The sequence below is a fragment of the Macrosteles quadrilineatus genome, unplaced genomic scaffold, assembly GCF_028750875.1.
Source record: "Macrosteles quadrilineatus isolate MER2022 unplaced genomic scaffold, UCM_ALF_1.0 Scaffold_1__1_contigs__length_201487025, whole genome shotgun sequence".
NCBI classification, from domain to species: Eukaryota; Metazoa; Arthropoda; class Insecta; order Hemiptera; family Cicadellidae; genus Macrosteles; species Macrosteles quadrilineatus.
The window spans coordinates 3,669,069-3,688,615 of NW_026542594.1; positions in this window are offsets into that span (position 1 = coordinate 3,669,069).

Sequence of the window (19,547 nt, forward strand, 5' to 3'; positions counted from 1 at the left end):
GTTCCAGTTGCTGCGCAAATAGTATCCTTATCATTTGATGATCTTAATAACACTAATTCCTGTTTCACATTTATTATTACTCTTCTGTAATCTTCAGCAAAGCCTAGAAATAATTTCAATGGTATGTAGAAATCAAAGTTCCCTGCAGAATCAGGGGTGATTGTGTCGTTATCGGGTGCAACCCATCCTCCAATTCTTAACAAATTCTTCTCGTTTTGTGTCAAAGATGCTAATCCTTTTAATGTGCTTGTTAAACCTACTTTCTTTGTAGAATCCACAGTTACTCCAGATATTTCATATCTAATTTCATCAAATAAAAATGCCATTGGATTATTGATAAAAGGAACGGTGGTTCCAGCTGTTCCATCTTTTTTTGTTACTCTTCCTTCAATATATAGATAACTTTCGCACGGAAGAGTGTAAATATCCTGTTGTTGTATAGGAATTCTAATTTCATCATTATTATTCAATTTTGACGAAGCGTAGGGGTTGTGCGTGTGATACTCCTTTTCCCATAAAGTCTCGTCGAATGTCGGCCCTTGTGCTATATCCAGTATTTCCATTTTCAATGAGTTTTAATCCAATATCCTGTAAAAACCGAATGTTTTCAGTAGTTAATCCTTTTGCAGATGATGAGCTAGTTAGGTGTTTACCCGACAACTCTCTCTTCTTGAATGACAATCCCATGGTTTAGGTTGATGCTTTTATGTGAATCCTGATCGTAATACGTTCTTCTCTGAAGTCTATGAGGTTTCCGTCTTGATCTAGTATGTTCAACACGATGTCTGAAACCACACTGGTGTTTAAGGGAAGGTACACCAAGTTTTGTGGCTTTTCCACAATCTTAAAACCTGGGGCGACTGTCGGATAGAATGTGTGCAATATATGACTATTCTCTCCATCTCTGTATGATCCTTGTATAATGTTACATGTAATGTCTATCGTATTAACTTTCAGTATTGTTACAGTTTTATCACCAGAATAGGTCTTTTTAGGTTCTAGTATTGGAGTTGTTTCAGAAAATCCCAATAATCCTCCAATTGAATGTTTTTGAGTAAAATCAATATAATAGGAAGAAGTTATTTCAGCTTTCATGGTATTGTTATTTCCTCTTATTGTTATATATTCTTTTTCTGATTCCTTTTGAACAAGTTCGTTAAGTTCTTCGTTTTTCATTTGTTTTTGTATAAATTCGTTAATATGGTCTATTTCGTAAGATCCTGTCGGTAAACTAATTTCTTTCATTGGTGTTAATTCTCCCAAATTATTTTTGCTTTTGTAATAGTGTAATTTGTTATTGACTCCTTCAGAAATATTTGGAATAGAATTGTATGTTGTTAAATCCAATAATGCAGCTTCCCATAATCTTCCTTTTTGCAATCGTAGAGCTGGAAATAGAATACTGCGCAGAGTTGATGAAGTGCCGGTCAATGAGACCGTATAGGAAGACATCTTAAAGTTGACTAACGCTTCTAGCTAAAAAATCTAAACATAAGTGTCCGCAAATTGTTGTATTGTCAGGTTGTTCTCTGTTATAGTTGTAAAATACTTGTTTTGCTGTGCGAAAGTAACGTTGAAGCTCTTTAGGTGGTGGCATATTACCGTAACTATCGAAATAATAAATAATTCGATCAAGTTTTTTATAACATATCCAATGAGTGCCAGGACCTTCACTGTTTTCTAAATTAACTATTCCAGTCTCATTTTTCCATATTTTACCGGGCAATGCATCTTTCATAAACACTCCTCTAAAAAATGGTATTTTCATACAAGAAGCGTATATAATTAATTCTTTATTTGTCAACTCTTTGTTTGGAATTAGTATTTGTTTTTTCTTGTTTAATACACACGGTATGGTCTTAAGTATAATCCTCCTCCTTTTTTTATCATTGACCATATTGTTGGTTTCTTGTTTTTTTTATTTTGATTATTCCTTCTTTTCCTTTTAATACTACCTCCTTGCTTTTTAACCGTTCGTTTTCGGCCTTTCCTCCTCTTTCCTCCTCCAAACGTAGTTTTTGTCTTCATTGCTGCTGTTACTGCCAAAGCTGCTGCTTTTTCACCAAAACTTGCGTCACTAGATTTTACTCTTTGCCAAGCCTTTTCAGCAAGCGCTCTATCCGCTATGGATCTATTTTTTGTATCTGCAAACTTTGAATATGCTATATCGTGCTGTTTGCAAGCTTGATCTAGTTTATTTATTCCAGAATCTCCTCTTTCCAGACGTTTTTTCAATTTTGTTCCAGGTCCACAGTATTGATATCCTCCAGGCAAATGCAGTTCTACTGGTAGTAAATCTATTGTTTTGTTAACAATTGCTCCAATTGGTTTAGATAATAGAGAAACTGCTGATGATGTCAATCCTCTTCCTCTCTTCAAGCTCTCTATGTCACGACTGATGTGCTTAACCTTTAACATCTCTATTTATAGGGGAATGTACCCACATCGGCTTCACTCCTCAAGTGTTTGACAATGAATGTTTCATTTACGAATTGATTTCTTATTATGTACCTTTATCAATCCATATTATACTTTTTTGTATTTTCATCTTCTTTGTTATATTTTGAATATGTTGTATCATTACGTCATGTGTGTACTTCTTCATTTTGTTCATCTTTTATTAACACTTGCTTTTTTATATTATCTTTCATCTAATCCAAAGTCACCGCTTCGTGAGGTAAAACTGCATTGTAAACATTTTTCTAATGGTGAAATCTTTCTACAGGTTTAGTTCTAAGCATCTTTGTTCTGCTAGACATAAAATATTGCTTCATAATAACCCTATCAATCCATTGATCTCTTTGATCTGGATGCACTTTGTTATGTCCTGGATATGCTGGTATCATATTGTGAAAATCAAACATTACAGTACCCAAAAGTCTAGCAAGATAGTTTACATTGACAGCATTATCCATTTGTTGTGGATCTTCAAGATTTGTAATTCTTTTATTATTACATGTGTATATTTCTTCATTTTGTTCATCTTTTATTATACACTGGCTTTTTATATGATCTTTCATCTGATCCAAAGTTACCGCTTCGTGAGGTAAAACTGCATTATGAACATTTGCTAATGGTAAGTTTTTACAATCAAAAGTGGTGGTCTTTATATTATTATGTTTATATTCATCGGTTATTACAGGAACTTGTTTAAAAACTACCACATCTTCAGGATTTACTCCACCTTTTACATTAGTTATCTTTTTGTTCTCAGCATGCCAATTTCCATTCTTTTGTAACATGATTTGACTTACAGTGGCAGCATCTGTTGGTTTTAATCCTTCTTTAACCTTATGTAATATTTTACCTTTGCAATCAATTTGTTCACTATCGTGAATAATACAATTATCTTTAACATATTTGAGGTTAACTGCGTCCGAATCTTCTTTAGGGTATCCTATATCATTTATAACAAAGTTATAAAAAGAGAATCTATCTTCTTTTCTTTCAGGGATTATAGAATGTAAATATCCTTTATTGACTGAATCTTGACTATCGACAGGATCAGCTAAGTTTGTAACTCTTCTGTTTTTAACATCGTAAACTTCATTATTAACTTGTAAAGTATTTGACAGTTTTGAAAGTAAATAATCTTTGGTGACGGAATCGGAGTTTTCTATTGGTTCACCAACATTTGTTATTCTATGAGACTTGGCATTATAAGAGTCGTTTTGAAGTTGTAAGCTCAACAATTTTTCACTTTTTAAAGTTTTCAAATTTATTGCATCATTATCATCTTCTGGATCTTTTACAAACTTCAATCGTTTGCTGCTTATGTTATAATCTCCTTCAGCTGTTAATGGTAAACTATATCTTTTACCATTGGGTTTTGGTTTTTCTCCAAAATTGGAATACCTTCCAAACTTGTCCACGCTCATGATTCAACTGAGTTCCCTCGATTCTTGTCCTCCTTTTATATGCGATGATTAAGCAATAATCCTTCGATTTCGTAGTTCATCGATTAAAGCTACCCATTCATTGTCCAATCCGGTATGACCGGCTTCCATGGCTTCATATAATAATCTCATTCGATCAACCAGCTTATTGACATCATTATAATATATTATGTTGGTATTGTATAGACTTTTTAATAATCCTTTCCCTGAAGATGTAGGTTCGTTGGTTCTTGGTCTTTTGTGTAACACATTTAATTCAGCTGTAGATATAGCTCTTCTTTTAAGTTGAGATTTTTTCACTTGTGTTGGAAAAAGATCAGCTATGACACTTGTGTATTTTATTGATCGATTTCGATAAATGGGCAAATCTTTGGAATACTGCTTTTTATGTGCATTTGTATCATTTAGTATATTTTTAAACACTGATAGGTCTTTTTTGGTATATTTACCAGGTTTGTTTTTAAAAATAAGTTCAAACAGTCCTGTTGTACCTTTATATTTTTGGTTACCAATAAGGATGTTATCGTTTTCATCAATATCCAAATTACTGTCTCCAATCATAATACCATTGTCTTCTAGTCTAGCTCCATAAATATGATATCTTCGATTAGCCTGTGTTGAATGTAACATCTTTAATAAATATTTTCTGCCCAAATTCCCTTTGAATGCTATGTTTGTGCTTAATGTACTTAGATTTGTAGGATTAGTAGATCCTTCTTCTTGACCTGCGGAAAATCCTTCTTTTTCTCTTGAATCTTCAGTTTCTTCAGTTTCTTCTGTTTCTTCACTTTCTTCACTTTCACCACTTTCTTCAGTTGATTGAAATTGTTTGTATTGTTCATAATCTCTTGATTCTTTTTCATACTTAGAAATCGGTAGAATAGCATCTCCTTCGAAAGGTTTTTCAATATTTTTAACTAATCTGTTTAAAGGATCAGTAACGGGTTTAAACGTTGATTCTATAAACTTTTCTCTTTCACTTATACCTAACTTCAGAGCTCTGTTTTTATGTCTAATAGAATCACTAAGTGATTTTATTTCTTTTAAGAGCTTTTCTTGACTTGCCATGTTTACAGTACGAAGTGTTGATTTGAAATAGTGATATTTAGTGAAGCAGAACGTATTTATCAAACCCTATTCTATATCGTCCGTCTTTTATGGCTTGTTCTTTCATAATGACCAAAAATCCATACTTTTCTGCCCATGCTTTTCCACAAATTTGTTTAAACTTATCAAATGACATATCAGCATTTACATGATCGTTATATACGTGTTTCAGGTTGGTTTCATCTTGTTTGAACAAAATTATAACATTTGCATTATCTCTGATAAGCTGCTTTGGAATTTTACTGTATGTTTGTCCTATATATATGCTGTCGATATTATTATGTCTTCCCATGGCGAAATAGTTCCTAATAGTATCATGATTTTCACACGAAACGTCATCAAATAGAAATACTGAATATGGTTTAGCTTGGTTTGGTTGCAAAACTTTATCACTGGCGTTAAATTTATAAAGGTTAACACCTGACACCTTCGATATGATTTTCTCCAACAATTGATACTTTGGCTGATGTAGTGACTTTGAAAAAATATATAAGTTATTAAACCTCAATCCTTTAGGATTTGTAATCAAATTAAATACGACATTAGTTTTTCCACAGTTTGAAGGACCACTTATAATACATCTGACTGTGTTTGGAAGTAAACTTCCATGTTTGCCAGTGTTGATTGTGTCGTTATCAACAGTGTAATCATCAATATTACTAATGTTGAATTGATCTTTATGACAAACAATCTCCATCTTATTCGAAATCCAATAGTACAATGAGCTGTTCCCGTTAAATTAGGTCTTTTATAGGTATCCAAGAATCTTCTGTTTTGTTAAAACCTAACCATCGTACTTTAACTTGGTCTTTTTTCCTTTGTAACACTTTTTCAACAAGATATACATCACCTACTGTAGATTTTAATAGTTCATGTCCGTAGAACGCACCTTGTAACAAATTGCCTTTATTATCCTTTAATATGTATGTTTCTGGTATAGTTGGTTGCACTTTGTATATGGTAAATACTTCATTTGTCCAATTAGGTAGATATTTTTTAGTAAATATCGTTTTATACTTACTTATTCGAACTTTATCATTTACATTGAATTTTCTAGGCTTCTTTATTTCAACCTTAGGTTTTGTATTGTGCTTTATTCTTTTTAATACAAGTTTAGCATTTTTACTGTTTACTTCATTTGGTGTCATCCCAATAGTTCTGTGAAACCTGTTGTTGTAATCACTTATTAACTTTGGTAAAATATCAATCCATAAGTAGGTTCCTCTGTTTGAAAACATTTTATACATCGCTCCTTTTAACGTTCTATTAAATCTTTCAATTATAGCCGCTTTTTTTTCAGATTTGGTTGAGTAGTGGTTTATGTTGTATTTTTCCATTAACTTTGAAAAACTTTTATTAAAGTATTCTTTGCCATCATCAGTTTGTAAATGTTTCATTTTGTTTTTATCTCTCTTTATAGCGATTTCCATGGCTTGTGTTACGCTTTTACCAGTTTTATCCTTTAATGGTAATGCATCTGCAACTTTGGTAAAACAGTTAATCACTGTAAGTATATAATGATGTCCTTTATTTATTTTACTATATGGTCGCATTTCAATCAAATCTGCTTGATACAAATCATTTATTCCTTTAACAGTTGTATTTCTTCTTGGAAAGTTTACTCTTGCAGGTTTGTGTAGCTCATTTACAATGTTTTCTTTAAAAGCCATTATGTTGTTTTCACTGTCAATGTTGGCAAAGTAATGATTTTCATTTTTTCTTGCATCTCCTTATATAGGTCAAGGTCATTCTAACCTTGTGTAAAAAAGGGGGAACACAGCGGACAATGCTGTGTTCCCCCAATTTTACGGAAAGGAGAAAGGATAAGTGGTGTAGGACGATGAAAAGGTAATTAGTCGATAGGGTTAAGGGAATAGTGACCAAATGGAAGTGTGTGGATCCGGTCTGGTAGGATGTGTCGTTTGTCATCGTTGCAGGAGAGCGCCTTCTTAACTTCTGTCACGCTGTACAGTTGATGATTATAACTCCTGATTGTGTTGAAGTGTGCAGTTATAACTTTATCTTCATACAACACTTGCTTGTAGTCTTCAAAAAGTACATTTTTCTTCAAATACAAATTCTTTACGCCTTTTGCCTTTTTTATAATGTTGTCATCATGTAGTTTCACAGCATACAATTTTGATATAAGTGCTACGATTTCTTCAAGTAACACTCCGTTAGCCTCATCTTTAAATTTCCCTAATACTTTCTTGTTTCTGTCCTGATCGTAGTTCGGATGATCTTTAGGATAGTCAGAAAAATCAAATTCATCTTTATATACAAATGTGCGAAGATCTCTATACATATCTTGAGTAATTATCTTGTAAATAAAAGCATCTGTATCCATGTAAGTTATAACTATGTTCTCTCTTCCATAATGTGCAACCATCTTGTTGTAGTGAAAATCATACATGTGCGTTTTTGATATATCTAATATTGACATTCCTATATACAAAGGTCGATCCATTTTTATACTAGTTTTCTTCATAGATACGGCAACAAGGTTTTCATTAATGATTACTGATGATCCAAAGTTGGGCTTCTGTACAAGTTTCTCCAATTTCCTAGCATCTGTTATAAGTTTTACATTTTTGTGTTTCCTTTTATTTTCCAGAGTTTTACCAAATATCGCATTGTTCATTAATTTAAAAAAGTCCTTTTGGAAGGCTGACGTTGCTGCTGCTCTTCTTGTAGTGTTGGAATCTATGTAGGGTTTCAGCCAGCAAGATTGAGAAAATTCCAAAACTCTGTGTACTTTGGTTAGACGAAGTCCTAATTCAAGTGCTTGTTGTACAGTCCAAAAGTGCGCTACATATCTTTGCTTGTTATTTAAATTCATCATTAATTTAGGATGTTTTCCAGTTGGTGAAATTTCTGTTTTTGGTAAAAGAGGAAGATCGTAGTGAAGGTCGTGTAGATGTTCTGGGTATTCGAAATCGCAGTCTAATATATATCCTGTGTCACCATGTTTTGGAATTTGAACAATATCTCCAATTGACTCTGGGTCGATCCATTTAAAGTTATCATATGGAAGGGGGTTGGACATTGCCCATCCATACAAATTGTTTGCATCAAAATACCCAAGATAAACTGATGGCTCTTGCTGGTTGTAGTTTGGCAGATCTTTATTGTTGGCTTTTACATGTCTTACAACGCTTTGAGTCAATCCTCCTCTGACACCGGACTCAACCATCAGCACCATATCAATATCTGTTAAAAGTTGAAGTTTGCAATTGGTTTCTTTTAACATCGCCTGCCAAGCTAATCCTGGAGAGGTGTAAGAATGAAGAGGGTCTAATCCGTATGCTCCCAAACAGGTGTTTCTGAATTCCTCCATTACATCACAAAGCAGAGTTACATCGAGTTTAACATAAAAATCTGAATAATCCCCTAATGTTTCCATATCAAGTTCGTTCCAAACTCTGCATGCATGTTGGTAATCTTCTGGTGATATTTCTGAATTGTTCAGCTTGTTGGTAAAGGCTTCTGGTGGAGGAAGTGATGTCTCGTCAAATCTGTGCAATCCATCGATGTAATCATAGGGGAAGACTCCTTTTCGAAGAACTAAATCCAATTTGTTGTTGTCTACTATTTTACTTGTTTCTATTAAATTTTCTCTTGTCAAATTTTCTGATAGTTTCATAAGGCTAGAAGGCATAAATCTGTAGGAGTCAAGAAATCTGAGTTTCATTTTATCAACCTTTTTTGAAAAACTAATAAACCTTTCCATCGTTACGGCTAATACATCAATTTTACCATTGTCCCTCCCTAATTCAGGTATTATAAAATGTCCATCATAGCCGCTTAAGTTGTGCATTACAATTGGAATATAGTTAGGAATTTTATAGTTTAAGTTGCAAGCGTTACACGCAGCACCTCTGTAGCTTCCAGTCAGATGGTCGTGGTCATGCACTTTATGATTATATTCTGTAAATGTTTTCTTGCACAAATAACATGATGTTGATAAATCGTATTCTTGAACTTCATCGGGTGACATAGGTGTCATAGGTTTTACCTGTGTATAAATTGCCTCTACTTTTTCAGCTATATTATACAGCTCGTCAACAAAGTGTTTAGCTGCATCTTCACCACGATACACTTTTGGTTCAGCTGTCAGTCCATAATCTTGTAAATATTCTTCGGAAAGCGTTGACTTGATGAGTAGACAAAAACTGTTGGGTGAATGTAGTTGGTACTTGTTTCTTCTTGATGTGTCCTCCTCTTGATGTTCTAACGGTAGTAGAGTAGATTCAAAATCAGCATACACGACAATAGGAATTCTATATTGATGAACTACATTATTAAACTGTACAAATGCTCTATCAGCTGGTGGTAGGTTAATCTTAACTTCTTCATTTCCATTGCATAACCTTTTATGTTCTAACAACCATTCAGAACCTCCTTTTCTCAAAGGTTTATTCACATGACAGAAACATCTTTTACAAATTGTCTTACATTTTCTTTTCTTTGAAATTTGTGAATTAACAAGTTTGTTAAAGTTCTTAATATATACATAGTGCGATATTTCACCTTTGGTGATTAATAACAAGTCTGTGTGATTAATTAGTTCTTGTGCACTTATACGTAGTGGATATACATTGTTTGATGAATCTAAACCGAATATATTTACAGAAGCATTTGGGTTCTTTTTTTCAAACTTGGTGATATCTTTGATTTTTACAGGGTAGCTCATTTCTTGAAAATTATAATTGTGCTGCACTTCTACATATTCTCTTCCTACCCTTTGTGGATTATCATTTTTGACATATTTCGCCAACATTGAATATTTAAAACATTCAGTATCATTATTTTGTACATTTATGCAAGATTGAGTTTTAGCAATTTTCTTGGGTAGAGGAATATAGCTACTACCTCTCATTCCATATCCATGTTTATGCACTCTTACATCCAAGCCTGATATGTTCAATACAGTCCATCCTGATCCTCTGCCTTCATGTTCTTGCAATTTTGTCAAAAGTTCTTCAAAACATTCATCTACAATTGATTCAATATCTGAGGCAAACATAATGGTTCTGTTTTTTGTTAAAAATCCTCTAGGTGATGTTTCATTTTGCATGTTGGTAAACATAGCATCCAGCAATAGTCCAAACTTTATAAAATTTAATCTTTGTAGTTCACTTTGCAACGTTTTAATAACTAGTCCTTTTGCACTAAACATAAATTCTTCCAATTTTAATGTGGCATTGTCAATTTTGAAATGTGTTACCACTTTACCTGGTAGAGCATGAGCGTGTAGTTCCACATTTGTTGAAGATGTAGCAGTTGAAGGTGAAGTTGAAAGTTTAGGTGCGTAATGGATAACACTTGGTCTTGAAGTGGATGATTTCGGGTCTTTTTCTTCTTGGCCTCTTGAAGTCGATGGTCTTGGTTCTTTTTCTTCTGTATTTCTTGAGGTAGATGGTTTGGGTTCTTCTTCTTCTTCTTGTCCTATTTTATACAATTCTTCAATTAAGTCTTGATATCCTTCCAATTCCTCATAATTTGTAGGATGATCGACTATTTCATGAAGTAGAAGATCTATTTCATCCTCAAACGTGGCTTGACAAATGGCACAGCGTAGCATGGAAGTAGATGGTTTTGGTTCTTCTTCTCCTCGATCTCTTGAAGTAGATGGTGTCGGTTCTTCTTCTTCTCCTTGTCCTATTTTATTCAATTCTTCAATCAAGTCTTGATATCCTTCCAATTCGTCTTCATTTGTAGGATGATCGACTATTTCATGAAGTAGAAGATCTATTTCATCCTTGAATGTGGCTTGACAAATGGCGCAGCGTAGCATGTTGTAGATGTTCTCTATTCAAGAAGCAGCAGCATACTGATGAAAGATGTGAACATCCACCCCTATTTATACCATTCCCTCCCCTCTCTCCCCTCTACTACTACTATTAAATTAATGACATCACCCCATTTCCCAATTTCTTTATAATCTAACGTAAATACAGGCTATTCTTCAACTTTCAAACATATTTATAGAAAAACAAGGTATTTTATTTTTTACTAACTATTCCGGTTTAGTAGGTCAAGGTCATTGCAGGATAATAAAAAAATGTGTGAACAATTCGTTTAGATCTGAAACACGTTTTTACACATGTTATACCAGAACTAAATAAATTGGTCAGACATTTTTTTTATTCAAAATTTGGAAAAAGTTATTTACTGTTCAAAACTTGGAAAAGCCCCAATTTACTGTGTTATAGTCTTGGAAATTGAAGATTTCCAAGACAAACCCAACCTACCCACGTCCCATTTTTTTTTATTTGTTAGTACTCTTCATCAATTTCACTATCCAATAAATCCATCATTTCCGACAGAATTCGCTCTTCCATTTCACCATTCATTAATTGTATCATGTCCGACAGCATTTTTTCATCATCATCTTCTTTTAATTTTTCAACGTGGTTATCAATTATAGCACTAGCTTCTTTCATTTCTCCCACAGTCCTCATTCTTGCTTCTTCAACTTCCTTTTCTAAAAACCTTATTCTTTCAATTGATAAATTTATAATTTGAAGTTTAGATGTTCCTTTTTTAGCTTTGAGTATGGTTCTCAATACCTCAAATGTTTCATTTAGCTTCATCACCCTCCTTCTTTCTCTTTCATTATGTCTAATCTTTTGTTTATTCATCTTGACTAAGCTTGCGTTTGCGAGTTCCAAAAATAAGAATGTTTAATGCAGGATGTCAAACCTCTTTTATACCTCCATATAGGGGTGGGGGTAGACCACTCCCCACTTTACTTTATAGTAGTGGGGGAAATGGGTAACATTTTCTTTTATTGTTGAACCATGGAATTTTTAAATTCTTTAAGTAGGTCAAGGTCATTGTCAAATAATAAAAAAATGTGTGAACAATTTATTTAACCCAGCAACATGTTTTCTTAAACATGATATACCAGAATTAAACAAATTGCTCAGACATTTTTTTCAAAATTTTGAAAAAGCCGATTTACTGTGTCTTTTATGATTTTATGATTATCAGGATTTAAAAGAAATTAAATATTTCAAAGATTAAAAATTTAGAAATAGAAAATTTACTGTATTTGTTTTGGAAATTGATGATTTGCAAAACAAACTCCCAACCCACCCTCTCATTTTAATTTTTGTACACTATCAGAGTCAGAGTCAGAGTCGGAGTCAGAGTCAAACAATCGTCTTCTACTTCTAAACATTGCACTAAACATTATATGACTTGTTGTAGGTGTTTCCCTTAGCTCAACAAGTTTCTCCGAGCATACCATCTCTTCAGTAGATGATGAATCTTCAACAAGTAGAAAACTTCTATCTTCTTCATCTAACTCTTCATCAGTCAATACTTCCAAATTTTCGTCACCATCCGATTCCAACTCTTCTTCGGATAAAGATTCTTCCTCCAAGTCTATGTCTTCTTCCTCTGAACCAGCTTCAAAAACAATGTTTTCCAATAAGGTTTTTAAAAAAGAAGTTGTCGGGAAAATATTGTCCACAGGAGACATAATGTACAAGAGTGGTAAATCTGAAGTAACTGATTGTACCTCAGCAAACATGTTATATAGACAAACCCCCACCATTTACCTTTACCCCCACCCTTAACCTTTACTCCATTTTGTTTTTAGTTATTGCGGTCTGGTTTTATGTAGAATGTGGCAGTCACAATATACCCTTTTTCTAACATTTCCACTAGCCTTCGAATTATTTTATTAAATCGTACATCAGTTAATTCTAGTTTCAACCCGTTTGCTTCTGAGTTCCAGATGTTTCTCTCTTCCTTCCACAAAGTAAAATGACATGTCACACTATGATTTAAATATTTTTCTAAACTTCCCCTGAATGCAAATGCTTCTTGAAGGTTTTTTAAGTTTCTTTTAATTATTATTGTAGCTGGGGAATTCATAGTTAAACTTGCCTCTGCTAGCTCCAATCTAAGAATGAATCGTGTGCAATATCAAGCGTCATTTATACCTTTATGTACTGGTGGGGGTAAAGGGGGGTGGGGTTAAACAAACCACCTTAATTTTAGTAGTGGTAGAAATTGATATTATCATTATTTTAAAATTTTGCAGAAATTTCTAAGTTTAAGAAGTGGGTCAAGGTCATTGCAAGATAATAAAAAAAATGTGTGAACAATTCATTTAATTCTGCAGCATGTTTTTACACATGATGTATCAGAATTAAACAAATTGCTCACACATTTTTTTTTAAGAATTTGGAAAAATTGAATTTACTGTGTTATCTTTGGTAATGTAAAATGTTAAAAGGAAAAAAATTACCGTGTCTTTTTGATCTTGGAAATTGAAGATTTCCAAGACAATCTTCCTTTAGCATCCCGGATAAGGTAGTCAGTTCTTTTCGGATGTTCAGGGTTTACAACATCTCTTGGTAATCTAATTGAAAAATGCTCTCCTGTATCGTTACGTTTTATAATGATGTTATTAAACCATACACATCTGACAAAGAAATATTTCGTACACCTTTTCATCCTTCTTACCCGGATTGCTTTGGGAAGTTCTTTAATTTTATTGGAAGACTCTGTGGTTTTATTGTGTTTTGAATGAATGGAGCACATATCACTATTCAAAACACAAACCTTTTCACAGTGTTCCCCCTTACTAGCACCCTTTTTAAAAACATATCGACACTTAGAGAGGGTGTGTGCAAATTTTCTTCTCCTGTCAGCAATTAATTGTTTACACTTATCTGAAGGAGAAGTGTGAAGATGGTCAAAGGATTTGGAAGTGGCTGGTAGGGAGTCTTTTAGAGGAGATATGATGGGTGGTGGAATAGTGAATTGTAAAGGTGGAGTTGTCGAGGGAGAAATACATGGTGTAGAAGTTGGAGGTGGAGATGCAGTTCTAGTAGCAGTAGGTGTTGATAGAATATCAGCAACAGTGCAGTCAGAGGACGAGGAAGAGCTTGTAGATGAATCAGATGAGGTTAACTCCGAAGAAGATGAACAAGACGAACTTGATTGTGAAGATGAAGATGAAGACAATATTTCAATCAGTGGAGGAGATTGATCACCAATGGCTCGGAAGGTGTATTGTTCTTCTGCTCCAGGACTTGCACCTTCTGACTGCAGTATTTCTCGAAGAACCGATTTTGGATCTGACGCATGTGATGAAATTAAAATAGATCGAGGAAGAGACTTTGAAGATGAAGAAACTACTTTCGAGGGTCTAGTGGGAATTCTAAGGTAAGCCATGATAGCAAATGAAACAGTGAATAGTAACTGGAGCTGACTCAGCTAGCTAGGACTACTTCAGACCATTGAATGATGATTGCCTGCGAAGCAAACCTCCTTTTATAGCAAAACTCAAGTGGAGGGGAAAGCTTGTGAGTGGAGGGGAGAAGCTTGTGGTTGGAGGGGAAATGTTGTGTCCGTTGGTGTTAACTTAAAAGAACTGTTCTCGGTTCCCAATAATGTACTATAAGGAAGCTTTCTAAGTCCTGTAAGTAGGTCAAGGTCATTTAAAAATATTGCCAAAAGGAGAGATGGAGCAAAAATTGGCTCCATCTCTCCTTTTGTTGTAATAGGGGAACTTAGTGTTTGTTATGTATTTTAAGGGAAGCTTTCTAAGTCCTGTAAGTAGGTCAAGGTCATTTCAAAATAATGCCAAAAGGAGAGATGGAGCAAAAATAAGCTCCATCTCTCCTTTTGTTGTAGTGGGGGAACTTAGTGTTTGTTTTATTTTCGTGTTTGTGTGTAAGTCTGAATTGGCTAAAGACCAATGTATCAGTCTTTTTGATCAGAGGCAGCGCAGCCAAAGGACTGTCCTCATGTTATTGATCAAAGACTCATTAGCAATAGCCGGAGCAGCGCAGTCAACGAACTGTCCCCATAAAAATGTGTGAATGTCATCTATCTCATTTTGTTGTAGTGGGGGAACTTAGTGTTTGTTTTATTTTCATGTTTGTGTGTAAGTCTGAATTGGCTAAAGACCAATGTATCAGTCTTTTTGATCAGAGGCAGCGCAGCCAAAGGACTGTCCTCATGGTATTGATCAAAGACTCATTAGCAATAGCCGGAGCAGCGCAGTCAACGAACTGTCCCCATAAAAATGTGTGTATGTCAAAGAGAACTCTATGTCATGAATTTACTATTGGTTTCATGTTTTTGTTTTGTGTGAACGTTTTCAACTTACTAATGTCACTTAGAACTTTGTAACATACAATGATCAACTCAAATTGAAAATAAAATTACTAATAGGGACTTTATTATTTTGATACCTGAAATAGAACATCACATAATTAAGAAATACAACACCCTTACCAAAGATACAAATACGCAAAACACCCTCTAACTACAAGCCAACAAATACTACAATCAACATGCTTCTAATATAACTACTAAGTGACAAGAACCTTAGGTTAGAGTGGTACCAACTCTAAACTAAGGGTCTCATCTTTAGCCAGTTTGCCCATCCGGTCAGCTTCACCGGTTGTGCAAGACTGACAATCATCCGTCTGCTCGCAGCCCTTTTATACGCTCGGGTTGAGTGGTGGGGGTAGAACAACGCTGCACCTGCTTATGTAAATTAACTAGCGATAGTAGGTCCCTAGCTAGAATATATGCCCGGTCGGATTCAAACATATACAAGATCCATTACTACCGTTTTTATATTTTTTCCAAAATATTTTCAAAGTCCTGTAAGTAGGTCAAGGTCATTTAAAATAATACCAAAAGAAGAGATGTAGCAAACATGCTCTATCTCTCCTTCTGTTGTAGTGAGGAAAGAGTCTGTGTTTAGGTATAACAACAAAAGCTTAAAAGTGTTCATTGTTAGCTGACATAAGTAAACTACCAATGACAACGAAAAGTTTAAAATTTAATTTAACCAAATGCAGAATAGTATGCAGGCCGTTGGACCTCTCAACTAATTACAAAATGGTCAACTTAAATTTTAAAATATAGAATATTTACAGTCACAAGAAAGTGTTCATTGTTAGCTGACATAAGTAAACTACCAATGACAACGAAAAGTTTAAAATTTAATTTAACCAAATGCAGAATAGTATGCAGGCCGTTGGACCTCTCAACTAATTACAAAATGGTCAACTTAAATTTTAAAATATAGAATATTTACAGTCACAAGAAAGTGTTCATTGTTAGCTGACATAAGTAAACTACCAATGACAACAAAGGTTTAAAATTTAATTTAACCAAATGCAGAATAGTATGCAGGCCGTTGGACCTCTCAACTAATTACAAAATGGTCAACTTAAATTTTAAAATATAGAATATTTACAGTCACAAGAAAGTGTTCATTGTTAGCTGACATAAGTAAACTACCAATGACAACAAAGGTTTAAAATTTAATTTAACCAAATGCAGAATAGTATGCAGGCCGTTGGACCTCTCAACTAATTACAAAATGGTCAACTTAAATTTTAAAATATAGAATATTTACAGTCACAAGAAAGTGTTCATTGTTAGCTGACATAAGTAAACTACCAATGACAACGAAAAGTTTAAAATTTAATTTAACCAAATGCAGAATAGTATGCAGGCCGTTGGACCTCTCAACTAATTACAAAATGGTCAACTTAAATTTTAAAATATAGAATATTTACAGTCACAAGAAAGTGTTCATTGTTAGCTGACATAAGTAAACTACCAATGACAACGAAAAGTTTAAAATTTAATTTAACCAAATGCAGAATAGTATGCAGGCCGTTGGACCTCTCAACTAATTACAAAATGGTCAACTTAAATTTTAAAATATAGAATATTTACAGTCGCAAGAAAGTGTTCATTGTTAGCTGACATAAGTAAACTACCAATGACAACGAAAAGTTTAAAATTTAATTTAACCAAATGCAGAATAGTATGCAGGCCGTTGGACCTCTCAACTAATTACAATATGGTCAACTTAAATTTTAAAATATAGAATATTTACAGTCACAAGAAAGTGTTCATTGTTAGCTGACATAAGTAAACTACCAATGACAACAAAAGTTTAAAATTTAATTTAACCAAATGCAGAATAGTATGCAGGCCGTTGGACCTCTCAACTAATTACAAAATGGTCAACTTAAATTTTAAATATAGAATATTTACAGTCACAAAAGATTGTTCATTTTAATGGGGGACTTCTTTATCCTTTGTTAGCTGAAATATCACATGATTAGAAAAATACAACACTCTGCGCAATTCAAGTACTAAAGACACGATGCACTCCATAAAGTAAAACCATCTAAGATACAAGCTAAAAAAACAACATGCAGCACATGCTATTGACTAAAACATTAAGTTAGATTGGCCAAATCTAACGAAAGGTTTTAATCAAAAGTCAGTCAGTCTACACTCAACCAGTCAGCTGTGCCAGTTGGGTGAGACTGACTACAGTCCGTTCGCTGCCGCTACTTTTATCCGCGAGCCAGTTGGGAGGGGGTCGGTTGGGAGGTTTACCCTGCTTCGCGGGTAAATTTCCCTACTGTCGGGTAATTCTACCTACCAAGTAAGGAAGTCTCCAAACCTCCAACATCACATCATTCAGTGTCGAACCTTCAACGAAGACTGTTCACATATGCTAGCTCTGTTCTGATGTTAACTATGGATAAGCCAAGTACAATCACACAAGATAAACTAAAGAGAATAAAAGAAGATTTAAAGAAATCTACTACTACTAAAACTAGCAATTTTCGCAAGTCAATGTCACTACGTCTAAAGTTTCAGAAGCAAATTAAATTACCACTACATTGGAATGCATCAGGATCAAATTATTCTAATCAATTATCACCCGAAGCCATATGTCAAGAAATGAAGCTTCCTCAACTAGTAAGTCCAATAGAAACAGAAAAAGTAACATTTAAATATATGTTACAAAACAAACATTATCAATTAGTAGAACAAAGACAAAACGAAAATGGTAAAACGTTTATTTTCTTTTATGACAACAAGTTTTTAGAGGTTTGCTTTCCGACACGATTAAATGTGCCAAAGCCTCCTGACGTTGAAGATGGCAAACTAATTTATTTGATTCGCACAAGTCAGGACACATGGAATTGGGTATAATTCACTTAAAAAAAAAAACAGTCTTTCTAAAGACTCCATTATATAAACATATTTTGACCACAAAGTCTGATCTGTCAAACTGTTTAACAAAATATAAACGATATTTAATTTTACTTAATTTTTTACGTCACGGTCTCCAGTACCCGTAATACACCACTACTTAAGGTTTTTTTAAGACCAACAAATATTTACTAACATGGGGAAAATATATCTACTTTTTGGAACGTATTTCTGTATAAACATCTTTTAACCACAAACAGCTAACCTGCAACTATCTAACATAAGATATAAATTAAAATTGGTTTTTACAATACCTTGTGTTGTTGAGTCAATCGAGGTGTAGTATTACGATGGCATCAACGATGCAAACGATAGACCCAGGACCGTACAACACTCCGCCGCTATGTCCGAAAGCAAACTGTAGAACTGTGGATACAAATCCACATGGAGGTTGAGTAGGGGCATTTGACCTTGTTCCACTGCCCGCTCACTTTCCCTTCGCGGCCTCAGCCTAATTCACGGCGGCCGGTGACACAACGACACAACCTTGCACCACGCCGCCGCGGGCACTAGTACAATACTGTAGGCTACTGTTAAATGTTACCGTCGACAATATGATTTTAACTCAATTTATTGTCTACATGTAAGCTGTGTTTTGGTTTAAAACCTTGGTGTAGCTGTTGGTTGATATTCCCAATACATTTAAGACAATTGCAAACGAACAAGTATTAGCTATTTAAACACACTACTGTACAGACAGCTGTTTCATCCCCTATCCATTACCACCAGCTCCTACCACCTGTATCCTGTTACCATTACACATCACCTATGACGTCACAAAGTGACGTAGCACCGGAAGCAACCATTTCCGCCTGATGGGCTTTAAACTCAATTAATTCACCCCACCTGCCCTGACAGGTGGTGTGATAGGAGTGACCTTAGGCTACTACTACCAGGCCTACATTATAAAGTAACCAATACAGATAATTCTTTTTGGAAAGTTTAAACTGGACTACAGTTCATTTGAGTCAAATCATTGGCTTTACTGATAAATTAGTTTATAATATATTTCACCACTAGGGCGAAAAGTGTCTCTTTTCGACCCTAGCTGAAGTTTCACCAATACTGAGCGAGAGTAGAAAATACACTTTTTACCCGTGTGATGAACCATATTTTCGTCATATTGAACCAGTATTTAAGCAAACTAAGCTACACTATGAAAATACTTTTCATATCAAAATAATCGCTCAAACAACTTTTAACATGTTTTCAAATTTACAAATATAAAGTTGTAATACCAACAAGCAGCTGTTTAGTAAGTGATTCAATTATTTCGTCTGATTGTGTTACTATACATTATAGTCTACTATCTATATGTTTAACTATTGACAAGAATGCAGCAATAAGCTACATCGATTAATCAATCGATACATATATATAATACATAATTTCCTTATTTAATGTTACCAATCATATTTTTATCGTTTACTACCGTCAAAACACTTATAATTTTGGCTTAATTACACCTCCATCACA